This window comes from Sus scrofa, chromosome 1 (genome assembly GCF_054392235.1).
Source record: "Sus scrofa isolate SSC_HxYL_T2T_F1_AM1 chromosome 1, Sscrofa_HxYL_maternal_Yorkshire_Landrace_v2.0, whole genome shotgun sequence".
NCBI lineage: Eukaryota > Metazoa > Chordata > Mammalia > Artiodactyla > Suidae > Sus > Sus scrofa.
This window is the reverse complement of record NC_139383.1, coordinates 77,977,538-78,000,719: the sequence shown is the minus strand read 5'-3', so window position 1 is coordinate 78,000,719 and position 23,182 is coordinate 77,977,538. Positions and strand designations below refer to the sequence as shown.

The 23,182-nt window shown below is 43.9% G+C and overlaps 1 protein-coding gene across 2 annotated transcripts in view; it reads left to right on the top strand.

Annotated features, from left to right (window-relative positions):
- The first annotated feature begins 17,258 nt into the window (after window positions 1–17,258).
- The window catches only part of FYN (FYN proto-oncogene, Src family tyrosine kinase), a 225,160-nt gene continuing 219,236 nt past the window's right edge, over window positions 17,259–23,182 (top strand). For both annotated transcript variants that reach the window (XM_021084366.2, XM_021084347.2), the window contains exon 1: window positions 17,259–17,346. The gene's annotated coding sequence lies outside the window, so the exon portion shown is untranslated. The remainder of the gene's footprint in view (window positions 17,347–23,182) is intronic.

Here is a 23,182-nt window from a genome sequence, read left to right as displayed (position 1 = left end):
TGAGGCACTGAAGTTCCACGCTCATGTCTGTGCCAATTTTGAATTGGAAGAACTTTGAAAGCAGGAGTAATCAAGGCCCATCTGTGTCGTATAAAGAAATCACAGAGAAACATCCAAACATAGATTGTCTGTCCATCATGGTCTTTCCGGGTACACAGTTAAAATAAACTGCATAAATAATTCACTCTAGATAACAGAATGAATGGAATGTCAACTAAAAGGGTCACTAACAACATCAGGGAGAAGGAAGGAGACTCTGACCAAAAACGTGACTTTGGTTTTGTAATTATGATTAAGTTTGGGGGCAGGAATTAGACCACAAGTCTATTAAGGCCTGTCACAATTCATGATATTGCAACCTTATTCTCTGAATATGGAAAAAACATTTATTCTCTGAGACTAGTTTATTGCAAAGATAACTTTTTTGGTAGCAAATCTTAAAAATAAAGACAAGAAAAAAAAGGGGGGTAAAGAAGATCACCCACAGTCCCACCACAAAATGTAACATTTTATTATGGATTCATTTTCTGAATGAATATATATGGTGTTGCCGTTAGTAAAAAAAAAAAAAAAAAAAAAAAAAAATGGAATATCGGTAAGACAGCAGTAGAGTGCTTTTTCCACCACATACCAGCTTCATGACCTTGGGTGAGTTTCCTTAACCAATCTTAGCTTTGGTTTCCTTATCTATATAGTGGGAATAATAATAACCCTGGAGTTCCCATCGTAGCTCAGTGGTTAACGAATCCGCCTAGGAACCATGAGGTTTCGGGTTTGATCCCTGACCTGGATCAGCGGGTTGAGGATCTGGTGTTGCCCTGAGCTGTGGTGTAGGTTGCAGATGCTGGCTTGGATCCTGCATTGCTGTAGCTGTTGTGTAGGCCGGTGGCTACTACTCTGATTCGACCCCTAGCCTGGGAACCTCCATATGCCACAGGTGCTGCCCTAGAAAAGACAATAATAATAATCCCTACTTCATAATCGATTAAATGTTATTTTATGTAAAGCACTAAATAAATGTGAGCCATTGCCGTGAAATGTTTTGTAATATATCCTATCCTTTCTTTTGTTTTTTCATAATCTTCTACAACATAATCTTTGGCTGCAAAAAATTCAGTTGTAACATGTTGTAATTCAACCAGTCTCTTATTGTTGAACATTTCAATTATTTCCAATATTTCACTACTTTACCCAACTTACACTGTGACAAAAAGAAAATACTTATAGTCAAGATTTTGCACACACCTCTGATAATTTCCTGCAGATGTAGTCTTAGGAACAAAATTGCTAAGTCAAAATGGTTGATACAAAGCTGAGTTTCCAGAAATGTTACATGAATTTACAGTTCCTTTAGTAGTGTTTGGAAGAGTACAACCCTCCCACCACTACTTTGAAAAATATTCAGTATTTTGCCAATGTGATAGTCTAAAAAAGCTTTGCCTCTTCTGTTTTAATTTCTTTTCATGGGTAACTGCTGAGGTGCAATGTTTTTTTAAAAAATTTTTATTATAGTTGATTTACAATGTTCTGTCAATTTCTGCTGTACAGTAAATTGACCCAGTCATACGTATATATAGAGACATTCTTTTTCTCACATTATCCTCCATCATGTTCCATCACAAATGATTAGATACAGTTCCCTGTGCTCTTCAGTAGGATCTCAATGCTTATCCACTGCAAATGCAATAGTTTGCATCTACTAACCCCAGACTCCCAGTCCATTCCCCTCCCTCCCCCGCCCCCTTGGCAAGCTCATGGACATGAAATGCTTTTCCATTTGTTTGTGGACATTGACGTTTTGTCCTTGTGGACTTGTCTGTTCCTGCACTCTCGAAGGGTCAAATTTCTTAAAGACGTGTGTTTGCACTGGATCTCCATTTCCTCACTCCCCACCCCACAGCAGTGACCTCCACTTCACCAAATTCTGGGGTCAGTTTTTCTGATCTCATTTTTCTAGACCTTTTGGTGTAATTGATACCATTTACCACTTCCTCCCTAAAACACTCCCCTCTCCTGCCTGCTGAGATACCACACCTTCCTGTCTCTCTAGCTGTTTGTTCCTTCTCAGGTGTTCCCTCTCCCCCACCCCTTGCGGCCCAGACCCTCCTCATTCACTTCCCATGTAATTAACACATATGCTCATTACCACATTTATATCTCTTACCACAACTTCTCTCCTGAGCTTCAGACTCAAACATTCAATTGATAGTCACAGCTCTGCTTAGATGTATTGCAGGACTCTCAAATGGAACATGTTCTAAAAAGAACCTTGGGGGAGTTCCCGTCATGGCGCAGCAGAAACAAATCCGACTAGGAACCATGAGGTTGCAGGTTCAATCCCTGGCCTCACTCAGTGGGTTGAAGATCCGGCATTGCCATGAGCTGGGGTGTGGGTTGCAGACGCGGCTCGCATCCTGCATTGCTGTGGCTCTGGCATAGGCCGGCGGCTACAGCTCCAATTCGACCCCTAGCCTGGGAACCTCCATATGCTGCGGGTGTGACCCTAAAAAGACAAAAGGACAGAAAAAAATAAAAATAAATAAATAAAAGAAACCTTGGTTCCCCCTGCTCTTTCCTAAGTCTTTCCTATCTTAAATACCACTGCCAGTTTCAGAGCTACTTAGGTTGGAAACCTGAGGGTCTGGAATTCCCATTGTGGCTCAGAGGGTTAAGGACCCAACGTTGTCTCTGAGGGAGGTCTTCCATCCCTGGCCTCATGAAGTGGGTTAAGAATCCAACATTGCGGAGTTCCCGTCGTGGCGCAGTGGTTAACGAATCCGACTAAGAACCATGAGGTTGCGGGTTCGGTTCCTGCCCTTGCTCAGTGGGTTCACGATCCGGCGTTGCCGTGAGCTGTGGTATAGGTTGCAGACGCGGCTCGGATCCCGCGTTGCTGTGGCTCTGGCGTAGGCTGGTGGCTACAGCTCCGATTCAACCCCTAGCCTGGGAACCTTCATATGCTGCGGGAGCGGCCCAAGAAATAGCAACAACAACAAAAAGACAAAAAAAAAGAAAGAAAGAAAGAAAAAAAAGAATCCAACATTGCTGTGAATTGTGGCATAGGTCGCAGATGCAGACTGGATCTGATATTGCCATGGCTGTGGTGTAGGCCAGTAGCTGCAGCTCTATTTCCACCCTTAGCCTGGGAACTTCCATATGCCGCAGGTACAGCCCTTAAAAAAAGAGAGAGAGGGAAGGAAGGAAGGAAGGAAGGAAGGAAGGAAGGAAGGAACCCAAGGGTCATTCTTGGTCACTTTCTCTTTCCCCATTGGACCTTCCCTTCCCACACACAAGCAAGGTCAAATCTTTCTCTTTCCAAAATATGCCCTAACCTTGCTATTGCCTCCATCCTCTCTCTAAATTTTTTTTTTTTTTTTTCGTCTTTTTAGGGCCACACCCAGGGCATATGGAAGCTCCCAGGCTAGGGATAAATGGGAGCTGTAGCCACTGGCCTACACGACAGCCACAGCAATGCAAGATCTGAGCTGTGTCTGAGAGCTACACCACAGCTCACGGCAAAGCTGGATCAAACCTGCATTCTCATGGATCCTAGCCAGATTCATTTCTGCTGAGCATGACGGGAACTCCCCCTCTATAAACTTAAATCCAGGTCTGCATCACTGGCCCAGCCTACACCACCACAGTAACTCCCCTCTTGTCACCCTATTCATTTATTTTCTTGTGTCCCTCCAGTCTGTTGTCCATAAAGCAGTCACGGGACATTATTATTATTTTATTTTATTTTTTTCTTTTCTGGCTGCGCCCGTGGCATATGGAAGTTCCCAGGCCAGGGATCAAATCCAAGCCACAGCTGTGACCTACACCATAGCTGCGGCAACGCCAGATCCTGAATCCACTACACCACAGGGGGAACTCCACGGGACATGTTTTTAAGTGGAAAAGTTGACCACGTTATTACCCTAAGTGGTCTTCACTGGATTCCCAAACTTTTCAAATACATTCCAAACCAGTTGTCATGATCTAGAAGGCTCTGCATGGCTTGATCCTCATCTACTTCACCCGTTTCACTCCTCATCACTTCCCTTGCCCTCTCCCTTACCGTCTTTCCATTCCTTGTATTGCTAAATGTCTTGCCATTTTAGGGGCCTTGCAAATACTGTTGCCTCCAACTGGAAGGCCCTTCCCATTTCTTCCTGCCCCTTGTCACATAAAACATGCCGTTATATCCTAAGAGTCTTATTTATTCACCGCTTCTCAGAGAGATCTTTCCTGCACATCCTTTGTTCTCTCATAGTAGCCTGCCTCCCATGTAACAGGCTCTCAAGAAATATTTGTTGAATAATAGATGAATGGATACTTTGCCCAGATTAGTTTTTATTAATTAGTTTATTAATTATTATTTAATTTTTTATTAATTAATGCTTTCTCTTCTGTCCTTCGCTCTGTTTTGTTGTGTTTTGGATCCATAGGTGTTTTTCACTTGAATGTTTTCAATTCTATCACTTCTTTTCTCTAAAATTCTATCTCAAGCGTCAAGCTTAGGCTGGATTTACCCATTCTGTTATGAACTCGCCCCCCAAATATGCACGTTTATCCTCTTCCATTGACCACTTTAATATTTTAACTTACATTTTAATCTTAAACCCCAGTGGAATTTGTACTGTTATATGACATGATGCAAGATTTGACTTGCATTCCTTTCATTTATGGCTGATTTTAAAAGCCACATGTAATGTAATTACATATTAATATTTGGATGTGTTCTGGCAATCTTTAGACTATTCCTTTTGTCTGCCTCTCCATGCACCAGTGCCACTCTATTTTATTACCCAGCAAGGCCTGTACCCTCTCATTATTTAAAGGATTTTTAAGGGCAGTAATGACTACATGAAAGTTTTCAAAAATTTTAAACTAGTCTCCCTAGTTTTTCCCTTCTAGACAAACTTAAAAGAAAAAAAAAACCTGTAGAATTTTATTTGGAATTGTATTTGATTTATAGTTTAATTTTAGGGAAATTAAAATCTTTACATTAATAAGACTTTCCTCCTAGGAACACAGTCCATCTCTCTGTTTAAACATTTTTACTTATGATTCTCAGTAGAAATGTGCAGTTTTTATACACAGGTCCTGCTCCTTTTTAGGTTAATGTGGGGTGGGCACCACCAGTGCCATTCCCATCAAAGACTGTTGGTATTCCCATGTACTTTCCAGAGGCTGCTTACTGGGTGTCCCTGCACCTCCAGAAAGGGTTTTTCTGGCCGTAGGAGCCCACTAGGACTGTTGGCAGTGCAAACTGGAAAAACGGAGTTTATGTCCCTAGAAATAGCCTTTTTCTAATGATGATGGAGAGTTGGTGAGTAAACACCAGCTTCCTCTGCCTGCTCTTGTAATAACTCTGCTGTGTGCTTACATTGTTCCCAGAAGGGCACAGTGGGCTGATGCTCTATTTGCCCGCAGAAAAATCTGCTTTGATGATACACTCTCTATTGACATCCCTCCCATCCCTCTCTCCCATCCTCATTCCCAGTCTGGGTTCCTGGGATCACTCTTTAATAAATGATGCTAACATTCATTCTTGTCTCAAGGCCGTAATCCAAGGGAACCCAAACGAAGACACAATCCTACTTAGTTGGGGTTGTTATTATAAAGGAGACTTACAAAAATTATAATTTCTTGTTACCAATATAGGAAAGTTATTGATTCTTTTGTCCATAGTAGAGATAGATCATATATCCATATAATGACACATTCAAACATAAGATTTTGCCATGAAAAAATTAGTACTGCTAAGTTGCTTTACATATCCACACTAATGTGCCGCAAATTACCATGTGTATTATACATCTATACAGAAACAGTGTATAGAGTTTTTTATATATAATCCCTATGTGTACAGTATTTTGGGGGCAATTTGGAGAATTTTCAAGGTCATTTTGGCTATGCACAGCTTTCATTGCACTCACTGTTTTTAGAACCTAACCACATGATCTTTGGCAATTGACTTCCCTACTGAATTTATTTATTAGTTTTAATTATGTATTAGTTTTAATTGATTCTTTTGATCTTTCCAGGGAGACAGTCACATCAACAGGAAATAATAAGAATTCTGTATCCTTTTCATTATTTATACATATCACTTCTTCATCTTGTTTCATTGCATTTACTAGAATTTTCAGCTCAGTGTTAATTTTTAGTGGTGAAAGGAATGTTCTTGTCCAGTTTTAGGTTTGCATAGAAATAGAATGTTTCTCTTTCCCTTGAGAGAGTATGTGAGAGAGTGTGTGGGGGGAATGCATACAGCTTATTCAAAGGCAATTAAGTAAAATACGTGATAAATTAAGTGCGGGATGGAATAAATTTCAATTTTACTCCAGTATGGAGTATTTTCTGATATTTTGATAAACCATTCCTGATAAACTTGATTTTTTTGGCTTAAAATGAGTATAATTTCTATATCCTCATTAATAATTTAAATCTATTTGAGGTCTTCACTGGCTGATTTATTTTCATTGGACTTTTGATTCTATGGATCATATGAAGAAGCACTGTTCTTTCAGACTGGGCTGAGATCTCCAAAGTTCAGGTCAATTGACCTTGATTTATAAGTTAGAAAAATTGAACCTCTATAATATAACAGGTATCTTGGTTTCCACACTTGCCAAATTCACACCCTACATAACTATTTCTGCTTATATTATTGGTTCTCAGAAACTCAGATGTTTTCTCATAGACACAAAATCTAAAAATTTAAGATGATTTTAAAATTTGGAAGTTATATCTGCTATCCTCCTCTAAATTTCATTTTGGGGGTCGCTTTACTAACTTGGCCAGTTTTGTTTTGGTAGTTTTATAACCTAGCAGTCTTCATGAAGCTAGACACGAGGAGGGCCAGAGATGGTTTTGCCAGGGCACATGTCGGATGGTACCAATTTTTTTTTCTTTTGACAGTCACACCTGCAGCATATGGACGTTCCCAGGCTAGTGATCGAATTAAAGCTGCAGCTGAGGCCTACACCACAGCCACAGCAATGGCAGATCCAAGCTGCCTCTGCAACCTGCACCATACCTTGGGACAACATTGGATCCTTAATCCACTGAGGAAGGCCAGAGATTGAACCTGCATCCTCATAAATACTGGCCTGGTTCTTAACCCACTGAGCCGCAATGGGAACTCCAGATGGCAGTACTTATCTGTTGACCATATATGAAGGGCAAGCTTTCTTCCTTGAAGAATACTCAATGCAATATTTTTTTCCTTAGAAAATCTCAAGTTTTATTCTGCATGGATATATGTTGAAAATTCCTCAGTCCAATTTTTCTTGTCCCACTTCCTATTTTCTCTAGATTAGCGAAACCAGGTTCTGGGTCAATTACACTAAAGTAGAAGATGAGAGGGAATAAATACTTTCCACCAAGTCTAAAAAAACTGAGTCTATTTTAAGGCACAATCAGTTGCAAGTACCTTAATTTATCCAACTTAGTCATCTATTGACAGACACTTAGGATACAAGCTTGCATGATTACAAAAATGCTGAAATTGTCCTTATACATATACCATTTTGTACGTATGTGAACATATCTAGCTTGAACATAAGAAGATATGTATTGGACAGATATAGAGTTATCTTAGTGAGTCCAAGAAGGAGTTGACTAACCAAGTTAGAGGAAGGAATATGCCATGCTACACGGGTCTCAGCAGTAGGACTTTGTAGATCATTTCCCCAGAACACTGTCAGTTTAACCATCAACCAATGTGGCGTGCTGGCTAGTTGCTCTCCAAAGCCACTTCCTCTTCCCCTAAGGAATACCACTAGACTACTTTTGCATATAGGGGTATCATGTGACTATCTCTGACCAATAGAATGTGAGCTAACATTCTCACATTTAGGTCTGACTCCTAAAACCTGCCATGGAGTTCTCTTTCTTCCCTTGTGAAGAATCCAGTGAAATCCTGGTTAAGGGCAGAGGGGGTCTCTCAATCACTTGGTGAAAAGTTACCCAACAAAAATTCAATTGAACTGTGACTTCAGAAAGAAGTAAATTTTTGCTACGTAATACCACAGAGATTCAGGAATTGTTTGGTATAGCAGCTGGTTTTTCCTGACTAATACGCCCGAGTCTGCTGTGTATCTATAATCCTGTTTTCAAATTTTCAGTAAATAATGCTTCGCTCATTATGGGTTGAGTGTCTACCCCTGATCATTTGGCTATGGCTAGGCTGAAGGGCTGCAGGTCACTTCATGTAGACATGGTCTCCCAAAGCCCACCCCTGAGTTTTGGAAGCTAGTCCCAGAAAGTAGGAATCACTGTGAGCTGAGAAGCCAGTAAAAGAATCTTATCCATGGAGGACAATAATGAACAGGAAGGGCCTAGGGCCAACTGACCTCTCATGGTCGGAACAAGGGTAAAAATTCTATCAAACTTCATTCCTGGAGTTCCTGTGGTGGCACAGTGGTAACAAACCCTGCTAGTATCCATGAAGACTCAGGTTTGATCCCTGTTCTCACTGAGTGGGTTAAGGATCCAGCATTGCCATGAGCTGTGGTGGAGGTTGCAGACACACCTGGGATCTGGCGTTGCTGTGGCTGTGGGTAGCTGTAGCTCCAATTAGACCCCTAGCCTGGGAACCTCCATATGCTGCAGGTGTGGCCCTAAAAAAAAAAACCCAAAAAACAAAAAACAAACAAAAACTTCCCATTCTCATACATTTCACATCCGTGCAAGACCTGTCACAAATCCTTCATCCTCAGGAACAATTAGCTCTCTGTGGGAAATGTGGAATACATGCAAGTTAAAAAATTATTTATGTGAGAAATTTCGTTTTAGAAGATAGTGTAAACTTTGCTGGAGGGACCTGGCCTATCATTCTCTTGGAAAGAACAGCATTTTGACTGGAAAGGAAGAAATTCCTATTAAACGCATGGTGACACTCAATCATGGAGACTTGAGGCTTGTGGAGATATGGGTAAATGATTACAATGGGGCATTTGTCATTTTAAAAATTCTGACCCAGCATTCCACCTCCTCTCTTATTTGAGGGAGGGTCCTGTTATCTAAATTGGTCTAGGACAAGGTTTCAGCATTTTTCACAGAAGCTAAAGAAAGGCAGATACCCCTCCCCCTCCTCTTGACTGCCTCTTGTCCCCATCCCTCACAGACAGCCCCACCCCCCCACAGCCTATTGGATGCTGCCACCCAGGAATTTGAATCTTCAGCAACTGAGAGGAGAATGAAGAGACAGCCTAGAATCCACCTCCAGTAGTGGCAGAAGTCCCTGGCAGTGTGAGGCCCCAACACAGTCTCCTACCCCATCCTCACCTGTGCCCCTGGGTGCTGATTCCTGATCCCTGCTTGTTTTCTGAACCTCGTTCTCAAATCTTCTAATTGATTCTGCGAGCCACTCAACGTCCTTCTAATAAATTCTTTTTCTGCTTAAATTAGACATAGTTAGTTTCTTTTAGGCTTGCAACCAAGAACCTTGACTGTAATAATCATTTTCTCTTCCTTCTGTTCATTTCTCTCCCTTGACAACCTGACAGATAGAATATTTGAATTCTTGAAAGTGGCAAGATAACTGTTATAAAATCCATGTCTCATACAGATGTAGATCACTAGAGCAATTAGAAAGCTGAGATATTATCTTTTATTCTTTGGGATGCCAACAAGCCATAACCAGAAAAAATATCTGAATCATCAAGGGCACACTCTGGAAACAACACTAGTCAAACACACACACACACACACACACACACACACACCCTCACTGTGTAGCTCTTAAGTGTCTTTCCAGAGATGACAAGTCAGGCTCAGCTCACTCAAAGATCAGGCCTCACCAACTTATGGTGGCTGCAAACAAGGACATCTGAAGACTTCAGATCCAATCAGAGAGGGGCTTCCTTGTGGCTCAGCCACACAGGAGGAGACTCAACAGCATCCCTGCATAGAGTAGAGCCAGGAAATAGATGAGTGAGTAGTCAAGAAAGGGCCAGAGTGGGAGGTACAGCTAGTTAGAATGTCAAAGAAAGGAGCGGGCCATCTTGTGACCAGAGAGTCTCGCATATTAGCTGCCTACCAGGGTTCCTGTAGGAGACCTGTGGGAAGACAACTATGTGGGATTGCAAATGTTTCCATCTCGAGCCTCAAGATTACTAGATCCCATTCCCAGATCCTTGGACCACACCAGATAATAGTCCAGGCCTCCTTTGGGGTGCCTGGCAAAGAATCGAAGAAGACGATCTTCAATCACCACCACCCTTCCCACCCTCCCTGTGGTCCCTGTGGGATATGGCCTCTCTCCCTGTGTAGAACCAATCTTTCCAACAGGCCCAGCTCACCCAGCAATGACCCTGGCGCACTGAGAGCACCCAGCAGAGGTCCATGGACTTGGGCTCCAAAACCTTGTTCTCGACAGTGCCTATTTATTTAGCCCAGTCTCTATGTTTTTAAGAGGGAAGGGGGCTGGAGAGACACGTATGAAGACGGCTGTGCTGTGGCCCTGCCAGGAGAAGCAGCTGTCCAGTTTGTACAAAGTTTTGCAAGAGAGGGCTAGTATAAGAGCCATGCCAGGATGCCAGCTTCAGAAGCTGGGCTGGGCCTCTTCCAGAAGCAGGTTTAACACCATCTGCCCCCATCCCCTCCTGAGCTTGGGCTGGGTGTGTATGGAGGGTCCTTCTCTTCTCTCAGGAAATTCCCCCAGACCATCTCCTGCTGGCTCATGGCCCACTCTGGGCCCAATATACCCTAAATCTACTGGCTGTGTTCTGGACATCATGGATTTTAAAATAGTTAGTTCTTGCTGTTAGAACCTGCTAACAGGGTGATGTCAGAAGCAGGAGTTGGAGTTCCCGTTGTGGCTTAGAGGGTTAAGGACATGATGTTGTTTCTGTGAAGGTTCGGGTTTGATCCCTGGCCTCACCCATTGGGTTAAGGGTCTGGTGTTAAGCTGTGGTGTAAAGTGTAGGTCAGAGGCAACTCAGATCTAGTGTTGCTCTCACTGTGGTGTAGGCCAGCAGCTGCAGCTCTGATTTGACTTCTAGCCTGGGAACTTCCTTATGCAGTGAGTGCAACCATTAAAAAAAAAAAAAAAAAGTCCAGGAATTTCACAGTAGGCCAGGTGTACAGGGTACAGAGGGGTTAGGCCTGGGACCAGTTTCCCCAGGATCTCCTGCTTTCAAAGTAAAGTTTTTGGAAAATTGTTGCTTTTTTTGTTTTGTCTTTTGAGGTTTTCATTTTTTGTTTTTGTTTTTGTTTTTGTCTTTTTAAGGGTCGCGCCTTCAGCATGTGGAGGTTCTAAAGCTAAAAGTTAAATTGGAGCTGCAGCTGCTGGCCTATACCACAGCCACAGCCAACACCAGATCCGAGTTGTGTCTGTGACCTACACCACAGCTCACTGCAAAGGTGGACCCTTAACCCACTGAACAAGGCCAGGGATCAAACCCATGTCCTAATGGATACTAGTCGGGTTTGTTTCCACTGAGCTCTGACAGGAACTCCTACAAAATTGTTCTTACAAATCCTGAAAGGTCTATGAGAAGTTAGAAGGCTAGTTGTGGGTGGATGGGAGCAGAAGCCCTCCAATTCTCCCAGCCCCAGCTGGAAGCCTTCCCTAGATACCACCTCTTTGGCAAGAATTCTTCAAAAGGTAGGAAAAAGAGCAGAGAAGAGAAGGAAGGGAAAAGGGAAAATTAAAGTAGCAAAGAAAGGAGTTCCCGTCATGGCGCAGTGGTTAACGAATCCGACTAGGAACCATGAGGTTGCGGGTTCGGTCCCTGCCCTTGCTCAGTGGGCTAACGATCCTGCGTTACCGTGAGCTGTGGTGTAGGTTGCAGACGCGGCACAGATCCCGCGTTGCTGTGGCTCTGGCGTAGGCCGGTGGCTACAGCTCCGATTCAACCCCTAGCCTGGGAACCTACATATGCCGCGGGAGCGGCCCAAGAAATAGCAACAACAACAAAACACAAAAGACAAAAAAAAAATTAAATAAAATAAAAAATAAAGTAGCAAAGAAAGAAAAAAGCTCTAAAAGGTTTATTTTTACTGTTTCTTCTGTTAACAAATAGTGCCCAATGCAAAATTTCAGAAAATTAGGAGTTCCCATCATGGCTCAGTGGTTAATGAACCCGACTAGTATCCATGAGGATGTAGGTTCAATCCCTGGCCTTGCTCAGTGGGTTAAAGATCTGGCACCGCCCTGAGCTATGCTGTAGGTCACAGACACATCTTGGATCCCATGTTGCTGTGGCGTAGGCTGGCAGCTGCAGCTCCAATTCGACCCAGGCTGAAAACCTCCATATGCTGCAGGTGTGGCCCTAAATAGACAAAAAAAAAAAAAAAAAAGGTTCAGAAAATTAGAAAAGATAAAAAATAAAGATGACCTTTAATCTGATAACTTGGAGAAAATCACTGTTAGCACTTTTATGTATGGACTTGCACACTTTTCTTTCTATGAAAGTTTATGTAGAGAAGTAAATTTTAAAATAATGGATTATTTATGTAAAAGCACACACACAACACACACACACACACACACACAGCCTAATTTGTGGTTCACTTTTTTCTCTTAACACTTTATTGTGAAAATCTTCCCATGTAAATAAACAGCAGCAGCATCATTTTTATGGCTATATAGTGTTCTATTACAGATATAGCATAGTTTACACACCAAATCCCTTATTAATGGGCTTTTCTCAGTATTTCACTATTGTAAACAATGTTCCAATCACTTGCATGGCAGGTATATCTTTTTGCAAACTTATTCCATTCCGTCCCAGGGGAACAGCTGGGTCAAAGCTATATACTTTTTTTTGACTTTTTATGGCAGCACCCGCAGCATATGGAGGCTCCCAGGATAGGGCTCAAATCAGAGCTAGAGCTGCTGGCCCACACCACAGCCACAGCCATGCCAGATCTGAAATGTGTCTGCCACCTACACCACAGGTCACAGCAACGCTGGATCCCTAATCCACTGAGCGAGGCCAGGGATTGAACCTGCATCCTCACAGATCCTAGTCAGGTTCATTAACCACTGAGCCACAAAGGGAACTCTGAAGCTATATACTTTTTTCATAAGTCTTACTAAGTTGTTTTCTGGAAGTGATATATCACCTAACACTCCCATGGGCAGTGTGCATATCCATTCCCTACACAGTTTTATGTCTTTGGCCAGCTGGGTGGTTGAGAAAATTCTTATCTTTGCATTGCTTTGGTTACATGTCGTGTTAAATCTCTTTTCATGTTTACTGGCCATTGGGGGATGCACTTCCTTTTCCCATGTTTTCAATTGACGTTTTCATCTTTACTTTCTTGTTTTGTTTTGTAAGCACCCTCTATTAAGGATTCTTATCTTTGCTACAGGAGTTGCTATTGAGTTAACATTTAAGAGAAGATTGAAACTGAAATCGTAATTTTAAGGCAAAAAACTATCTTAACTAAGACAATTAAAAATGAGGAAGATGTTACTCTAAAAGCAAGAGGATTAGTTGAGACAAAATAAAGCTCAGATAGAAATGGGAAACCTTAAGGTGAAAGAAATAGAAAAATAACCACTACCCATTAAATCAAAGAGAATTTCTAGAATAATGCCTACATTATCATTTGTACATTACAAACTGTCCACAAGAAAGCAAAGCTGGGGGCATAGAGGTCAACAAGACTTAGGAAGGCTAGGGATAGTGTCAGGGATCTTGAATCAATATCCACGTAGAGACCTGCACAGTAGATCAGAATGGGGCAATAGCATCTGGAGCTTTCATGCTACTCTATATACTTGTTCAGACCATTAGCAAATCCTCCTGGGAGGCCAAATCCACTTAAAAACGCATTGAAGAAGGGCAACAGATAAAAAGGTAGGCAAGGAAAGAATTACAAAAGCAGGATGAAGTCTTGATGGGGGCAGGTTAATCTTCCATTTTAATTGCATTGTCTTTTTGTCCACTAATTAGATCAAGAAGCTATTAGAGTTACAGACGCTAAAAAGCCACTCCTCTTGAAGAAACGATAAACAATGAGAAGCCTCACCCCACCTACTCTTCTTGACATTGTAAGAGAAGTAGTCTCACATGGAATTCCAAGGAGCTCTCTATCTTGAGGATAGTTTTACTGAGGGTACAGGACTTTAAAAGGGAGGATGGTACACCAGAACTGCTTCCCTGTCCATTTAGTCTTTACACAAGTCACATGTGTATGCAAGATCAGTTTTGCTCTGTCCCCGTTTTACATATGAAAACACTAAAGACCAGAAAAGATAACTGATTTGCCTCATCGAGGTGCTCTCAAGTGTGCACTACCTACCTGGAGTCAGAAACAGCCCTAGACCAGTGCTGTCCAATAGAAATATAATATGAGCCACATATGCTACTTTATTTTATTTTATTTTGAGGTAGATTTTTTTTTTCTTTCTTTCTTTCTTTTTTTTTTTTTTTTGTCTTTTTGCTTTTTCTAGGGCCGCTCCCGTGGCATATGGAGGTTTCCAGGCTAGGGGTCGAATTGGAGCTGTAGCTGCTGGCGTATGCCAGAGCCACAGCAATGCAGGATCCGAGCTGTGTCTGCAACCTACACCACAGCTCACAGCAACGCTGGATCCCTAACCCACTGAGCAAGGCCAGGGATTGAACCTGAAACCTCATGGTTTCTAGTCAGATTCGTTAACCACTGCGTCACGACGGGAACTCCCACATATGCTACTTTAAATTCTCTCATTTAAAAGGTAAAAGAAACAGGTGAAATTCACTTTAATAATACATTTTATTTAGCACAATTCATTTGGACTCTTACCCTCCTAACATGTAATTGGTATAAAAATCGATTAGATGCTTTACATTTCTTTTTTTCATCCTAATCTTTGAAATCCAACATGTCTTTTACCTTTCATGGCATATCTCGATTTGGACTCACCACATTGCAAATACTCAATAGCCATGTGTGGCTAGTGGTTACCACACTGGCCTGCCTTAGACAGGTGGTTCTCAAGGTTTGGTACCCTGACCAGGAACATTACCTGGGTACTGTTAGAAGTGAAAATTCTTGGGCTTTATCCCAAATCTACTGAGTCAGACCCTCTGGGAGTGGGGGGGGGGCGCATCAGTCTGTGGTTTTTTTGTTTGTTTGTTTTGGGGGTTCTTTTTTTGGCTGCTCCAGCATGCGGAAGTTCCCAGGGCCAGGGACTGAACCCGTGCCCCAGCAGTGACAACACCAGATCCTTAACTGCTAGGCCACCAGGGAACTCCCAGTCTGTATGTCAATAAGTCCCTTCTGGTAATTCTGAATAACATGCTAAGGTTTGAGAATCATTGCTCTAGACAACTGCCTCTCCATCCCAGTTCAAATAAACTAGGCAGCCATGGCAGGCTAATACTGATGACAAGGAGCCCCTTCTCTGAGACAAACAATTCTTGGCTAGATAAAGCTGACATTCTCTTGTATGGAAATCTTCTAGTCCTAGTTGTGGTTCCATTTCTTGGGACTATGGGTGAATTACCAACACATAATTTAAACTCGGTTTTATTTAGCATTTTATTTAATAAAGGAAAAAACTAATCACCCTATATGATCACCTTGAGTTTAGTTATTGACTTCTCTTGTCCTCAGTTTCCTCATCCATAAAATGGGGATTGTTTAGTAAATGTTAACAACTTTAAAAAGCACTGTATACCTAAAATGAAAGAGTCAGCAAAAGTGACTTATATTTTTAAAATTTTAATTAAAAAATTAGTGGTAAGGAATTATTGAGCATAGAAGCAGAAGTCAATTCACTTATATTTCCCAGAACATTAAATTTTGCTGAGGGGGCAGGGTAGGGTTCTTGCCAAAATCATTAAGGAGAATTCATCTGAGCATGCCTTAAAGCAGAACTTCCAGTAAACAGGAATTACCTATAAAGAAAATCAGGAAGCCAAAGTGGTTTTTTTCTTTTTTCTTTTTTTTTTTTTTTTTTTTTTTTTTGTATGAAGTTACATCCTGCCATAGAAAAGCTGAATAGGAAATAAAGACTGATGTACTCCCAACTCTACACTCAACTGGCTATTATATTATCAAGGAAAATCTGAGCAAAAGCTCAGATTCAGTGAAGGAAAAAAACACGAAAAGGCTGAATGTCATGAGAAATCAAAGACAACCAATGGCTACAATTAAACATGATTTTGGAAAAAACTACACAAACACATCTCTACTCTGTGATTGTAGATTCCCTAGTCACCACAGGCCCTCTCCACCCTCTACCCCCATTGCCCAAATACTTCCTGAAGACTTTTGCTCTAATATATATACATATAAACAGAAGATTAATAAATTGATCCTAATTTCTCCCATCTCCTCCCCTTCCTTTTCTTCCTTCTCCTCCTTATAATTATTAATAATATTAATTGTGCATTTCCAGAGTTCTCTTAGATTTTCCAGGTTTCTTTAATGGAATTCTACCTTGCTCTGCACTCTTCCGTTTGATCGGAGAAAACTCATCACCTTAACACTTTCCCAGTTTATCCTTTCACCTTCAAATGAAAAGACACCAGAAAGGCAAGTTCCCATGGTTTTGAGGGAATGGCCGATGTTTTTCTGCTTTGGCGGCTGCAATCCTACGCAAAGCACAAACTGCAGCTCACACTCTCCCCTTCTTCCCTCACCCAAACCCACTACCTCAAGTCCACGTAAACCTGAAAAACACAGACACAGAACTCCTCCAACCTAACATACCCTCTCACACCCTACGCGGCACGGACGCCAGGATGCCCGAAACCACAGTAACGCTCAACCCACTCGGTAGCCCCACCCATCACCGCCCCGCCCCCGCCCCAAACACCAATGGTCGCTGCCTGCAGCTCCCGAGGGGCCCGTTGATAGGGCATCGGCTCCTGCCACTCTCGCAGTGCGTCCTGCCCCTCTTCACTCCCCGCTGGGGCTGGAGGGGCTGGAGCATCAGCGCGAGTAGCTGTGAGCAGCCGCGGCAGCGGCGGCGCGTCGTTGCAGTTGCGCCATCTGTCAGGAGCCGAGCCGGCTGGGAGGGGGGCTGCCGCGGAAGAGGAGGAGGGGTCGCCGCGAGCCGAAAGCCGCCGAGACCCGCCCGCCGGCCGGCCCCGGGAGCAGAGGCGAGGTTGCCTTCGGAGCCGCGCGTCCACCGCCGTCCGGGCGCGCGGCGGTTCACCCCGCGTACCGAAGGGCTCCCTGGGCGCACACAAAGCCGCCGCCCGCGCCGCACCGCCCGGCGGCCGCCGCCCGCGCCTGGGAGAGACCCGGCCGCCCGGCCGGGGACACCCGGCGCCGCCCCCTGGGCGCTCTCAGAAGGCCCACCCGCTCCCGGGCCCGCCGAGGAGCCACCGGAGACGCTTCGGCCGCGCCAGAGGAGGGCGGGGAGAGGACCATGTGAATGGGCTCCGGAGCCTGAGCGCCGCGCAGGTAAGCTGCGGGGGATGCGCCGCGGGGCCGCGGGGATGCTGCGGAGACGCTGGCTGACGGCGCCCCCACGCAGCGCCGCCCCCGCCGCGGGGCCCTGCGCTGCAGTCTGCTGGCCTGTGCAGTCTCCCGGGCGCCCCGCAGGGCTGCCGGCGAGTTGGCCCAGCTCGGACTCTTCCCTTGGTCTCGCCGGAGGACATCTCTGCGAGGTGCAGCCCCGCGGCAGCGCAGGGATGGGGGGCCCATTTCCTCGCCCGCGAGCGGGGCGCGGGGTGTGAATAGGAATTGGCTTGGGGGCGAGGCTGGCTCGGACTCCGCCCCCGCCCTCCTTTCGGGGGCCCCCAGTGGGCACCCGGGCAGTGTGTGTTGTTTTAATGTCAGGGATGATGTAATCACTTAATAATTGATGCCCGGTGCTGCTTTCCTCCCCACCCCACTCCACCCCTGCCCCACTCCTCCACCTCTCGGCCTCCTCTTCCTGCGGCGGTCGCCTTCTCAGCGCATCCTCCTGCCTATTTCTGGCACCTCCCTTGTGCTTCTCGGATCCTCCCCTCCACTCTTCCTGTGCCACCACCCACCCTTCCCCAGTACCCCTTGCTGGAGCCTTAGCTGCTCTTCCTCTGACCCCCGCCCTACCCCCACCCCTCCTGCTCCCTCAGGCCCTTTTCTCCTCCCTTCCCTGCTTGCTGGATTTCCTCTCGACTTCCCTAGATCGATGACTGTTTTTGTTTGGTCGCCTCCTCTCTCTTATCTCTGCGGCCACAGGCGGAGGGGACTGAGCCAGAAAGAGGCCACCGAGCTTGGGCCCAGGCGGAGGTTTGCTGGGACTGAGTGAGAAGAGGGATAATAAAATCACCCTTCTTGCCTCTCCTCCCCCAATAAATCACACAGACTCGCCGGGTGTGTGTGTGTGTGTGTGTGTGACACAAAGAGCCCTTTCAGTGCACAGAGAGGAGACACACAAAGTACCCAAGGATGGGTACGATGTTTCTTGTTTCTCTTCCCCGGGGCTTCCCTTTCTCTCAGATAAAGCAGTTGATCTTTTCTCTGAGAGTCTTTCCTGCCACATTTACCAAAAAAAAAAAAAAAAAAAAAAAAAAAAAAAAAAAATACAAGGGCCCAGATGTAGAGTGGCAGGTGCTGGCATTTTGTTGTATTCATGGACGGGTAGTGTTGACTGGCAGCTGCAGTATTTCTTAGATTTAAGGGGGAAATGATTTCAGCCGTGTTGAGAGTTGCTTTACTTTCAAGGTAGCACGCACACCCCTGCCTAGTTTTAACCCCCTTTCATTATTTAGGGAGTAGGAAAAATTGCTGCGGGGGGGGGGGGGCCGAAGAAATTTGTTTCTGAAAGAGAGTTAAATTGGTGTTTGAGAGAAGTGAGGCAGCCTGACTTGCTTCTAGCCTGGAGTCTAAGGAGTCCTGAAGTCTTGTGAAATGAAGTCTTGTCTGCCCAATGCTTGTTGTTCTACCCTGACACTTAAACAAGCTCCTGGAGACATTGCTAACACAGCATGAGATGGGCATTTGGAAGACGACTGGAGACCCTGTCTGTCCTGCTTCAGGGTAGCCTTCAGACACCCCCATCCTTCCTCCCACCACCCAGCACCTGCCTGAGGTACCTCCCACCCTTTGTGCTTTCTATCCTGAGTCCCTGCCCCAGGAGTCCTGTGCTTTCAGTTGAAGGGACTCACAGATTTTGGAAGGAAGTGGTTTTGTTAACTCTCTCAGGCTTTGGAGGCATTTAATTTCTATGAGCAAAGGATGTAGAGAATCTTTGGACTGAACTCTTAAACCGACTGTTTGATGGTCCTCCTAAAGAGGAAATGGAAATGTACAGCCGGGGGCTTAATCTTACAGTTGGTGACTATTAGGTGCTTAATCAATAATGTCAAAACTTAAGTTGAATCCACTCGTTCCTAAGAGCATGGGTCTTTGACTAGTGTAAAGAGTACAACTGTCTCAAGTTTGTTCTTCAAGAATTTTATTAGAAAAGAGTTGTTATGGTTCATTAAACATTTACTTCTGCACTTTCTAAGGACATTCATCTTGGAAGATTTTATATTTTAAAAAAGTAATAGGGTTAATGAGTGTACTCTAAAAAAATAAAATAAAAACGAACAAATAAGAACCTCCCCCAAAACCCCCAAAGTGATCTTTGCTTGATGCCAGACCCAGGAATGAAAGTCAGTGCATAATAAACTCTCACTCTGTTGACCAAGTGCAAGAGAATGATGTGGTTGAATGTGAGCAAACACACTCTGCTCTGTGTACCTTCACCCTCTGCTTTCTCGTGGTCTGGAAGCTCCAGCCGCATCTGATTTACTTGGGTCCTGTTGAACCGTTAGGGCCCAGCTCAGAAGTCTTCTACTCTAGGATACTTTCTCATCCTTCAGACAACTCACCATGCCTCTAATTTTGTTTTCACACTTCAGCCGCTGACCTTAGGTTTGTCACGTGTCTGTTTCCATCATTAGCTGATCAGCATGTTGAAAGAAGGAACCTGGTCTTATTTGTCTTCTTTAAACAAATGTGAGTTAGGCCTTTAGTATGTGCTAGGCACCTGGATTAATTGGCTGATGTTAGCAGCTGTGACAAATGTATAATGGGCCTGCAAATGTATAATGACTCAAAAACAATAGACGTTTATTATTCTATATGTAATAGTCAAAAATGGGTATTTCTGGTCTGTAGGGGGCTTTCCTACATGCAGTAATTCTGAGCCCCAAGCTCCACCATCCCATAGTGCTCCACTGTCACCTGCTTTCAGCTGGCCAAAGGACAAAAAGGAAGGCACCGACATTTTAAATGCCGTGGCCTGGAAATGACACCCGTCACTTCTACATTACAGCCTTTGCTTGAGGGCTAGTTATGTGGCCACGTTTAACTGCAAGGGAGCCTGGGAAATACAGTTTAGCCACGTGACCGGAAAAAAAAGGTCAAGAAGAAATGTATTTATGGTCAGCAGCTTTGCCATATGCCACCATTCAACAAGGCACAGTCACTGCCCTCAAGAAGTTTGTAGGCTGATCAGAAACTAGAGCCCATCCTCATCATTGCTTTTGTTCTTTTGATTTTCCAAGTTCAGATCTTTTCATTTTAAACATGTTGCCAGAAACTTTGCTTTTGTCCACTCCAGTGGGCAGTTCCCACCCAGTCATTCTTTGTAATACAGTGATCTGATGGCTCCTGTGCTGACACCGGACATGGCTCTCCAGGAGCACCTTTGGTGGCTTCGGCTTTTATCTGCTGATTTTATAGGCTCCCCGAGTGGCTAGGAGGGGCTTTCAGAATCACAGCCCTACCTTCTCTAATTGGAAGAAGAAATGAAGCAGACAGCACAGCAGAAACTTCTTGCCCCAGGCCATGTTCATGGGGAGGGAGCCTTAGCCAGTTCAGCTCTTCAGTCCTGCCTGGGTTTCCCCCACCCCCACCTCTGAACCCCATCCCCCAGCCGCCCTGAGCTGGTGACTGTGAGCCCTGCATCTTCCATGGAGTTAAGTGGACTCCAGCCCTCCAGGAGTGGGGTGAGCGGCTAGTGTTCTGCATAGTCCGTGTTCTCTACAAGCCTCCCCAGGAGCAATTCTATCTACTAGTCATCATACTTAATAAGGCATGTGTTTTTGCTACAAACAAATGTATAGCAATGTTTGGTATATTCCTCTGATCTGCAAACATGTGCCCAGTATGTTACCGTGTCTAAGGTACTGGGAGATAGGATTGTGAAAAGTGAATACTTCTCCCTGTCCTTGTGGTTCAGGAGCTTAGTCTACTAGAGGAGATAAAAATAACATGTAAGAGCTAATTTTTATTGAGCATTTACTAGGTTGCAAGCCCTGTTTAATCTGAACAGTAATGGTATGACCACCTAAAATTAATATCATAAACCAGCTGCCCTTCAATTAAAAAAATCTGATAATGATATGAAGTGGTTTCAGTTATCCCCAGTTTACAGATGCGAAGTTTTTTGTTTTATTTTTTCTCTGTACATACACCTGAAGTTCTGTTTAATATCTATGTATTACATTCAGAAATAAGGAAACTGATGCTTAGGGAGATTAAAATTTTCACATTTACATTCAAAACAAAGATTAATTTGCACTCTCTTAAATTATGTATAAACGGATAGCATATATTCAATTTTTAATGGCTCCATCATTTCTGCAAATTGTACATTTTATTTTGTTGTGCTTTTCCAGTTCTGTTGAGATGTAATTGACCTCTAACATTGTATAACTTTCAAGATGTGCAATATAAGATCTGATAAACTTACACATTCCAAAATAATTACAACAAGGTTAGTTAACATCACCTCAAAAAATTATCATTTTTTTTCTTGTGCTAGAACATTTAAGAATTACCTTATTAGCAACTTTTAAGGATAACATACAGAATTTTTAAATATTGTCACCATGCTCTCTTAGATCCTCAAAACATAGTCATCTTGTAACCGCAAGTTTGGACCTTTTGACCAACAACAGATGGGCAGTTGAAGCAAGGGAGGTTAAGTAACTAATTCAGGATCATACATAGCTAGTAAGTGGTAAAGTCAGGATTGAGGCCCAATTATTTTGGTTTCAAAGCCTTTGGTCTTAGTCATGAGGCAATATGCAAAACACTGCATGTGGATATAATGAGAATATTAATTAAAATTTGTCACATTCCACATGAGATTGGGGGGGGGGGTGATGTAGATGCTTTGGAAATTGATGCTATTGTTGGGAAACAACTCTAAATAAGAAATAAAATGCCCGTTCCTACCTCCATTCCTTCCGTTTAGACCCTCATCTACTGCTCACCTAGGAAATAAAAAATCAAAAAGTGGGAAAGCAAAACATGTTTATCCTGGAAATACTTTTACTCTGTGTGATTCTTTATTTTAAGCTGGACCCATCTGTGGTCCACAGATCGGTCTCTAAGAGTTTGCAACTCATCCTACTTATTTATTCATCCAGCATCGTTCATTCATAGTCTTTACCATTTGCCAGACGTTGAACTAGATGCTCAGAGACAAAATAATCCAGCCTTGTGGCACAGAGTCTCAGCCATGGTGATAACTGTTGTGATCCTGGGGGTCCTCGCGGGAGCGAGGGTCATGAACTCCACGGAGAGGTGGGAAATTGGGGTGGCCAGGCAGGGGAGGCCAGAGGAGGAAGTGTCATGGAGCTGAAGAGTAGTGTTGGCTGGCCGAGTGTTGAGGGAGGGCCACTGCCCCAGAGGGAGCAGCTCAGAAACCAAATGCACAGACCTTGTAGGAAGTGCCAGTAGCTCAGTGTAGAGAGATGGCCTTAGGGAGAAGATGGAGCTGGTGGAAACCTTGAGAATGTTCTTGGTACTTTGTCAGGAAGGCCATTTTAAAGAGTTGTAGGTGGAGATGCTGCTTCGATCTGATTTGTGTTTTAGAAAGCTCCATCTGGCCACAGCGTGGGCTGTTGACCAGAGGCGGTCAAGAGGGATGCAGGGAAGGTAGTTCTGGCAACTCAGATGAGCCATAGATGAGGAGCTACTTGAAAGAGGGGATGAAGCAAAAGAGAATAAGAGAGGTGAGACAGTATATTGGAGGGTGGCAGCAAAAAGGGGTCCTTGGGAAGTGAGTGGAAAGAGACATGCAGACAAGCGATGCAGTAGGAGCAGCAGGATGGGTGTTTAATGAAGAGTTTATCATGGGCACTTGGGACTTCCCATTAAGGTATCATGTAGGCAGTTGAATAGATGGGTCTGGAGTGAGGAGAGGACTCATACACAGATCCATTAGCAGCACATGACACAGTTCTAGGGGCCTTGGAGGTGAGCAGTATCGCTCTGGAAGAGTGTGTAGGGTAGAAGAGCAGACAGGGTG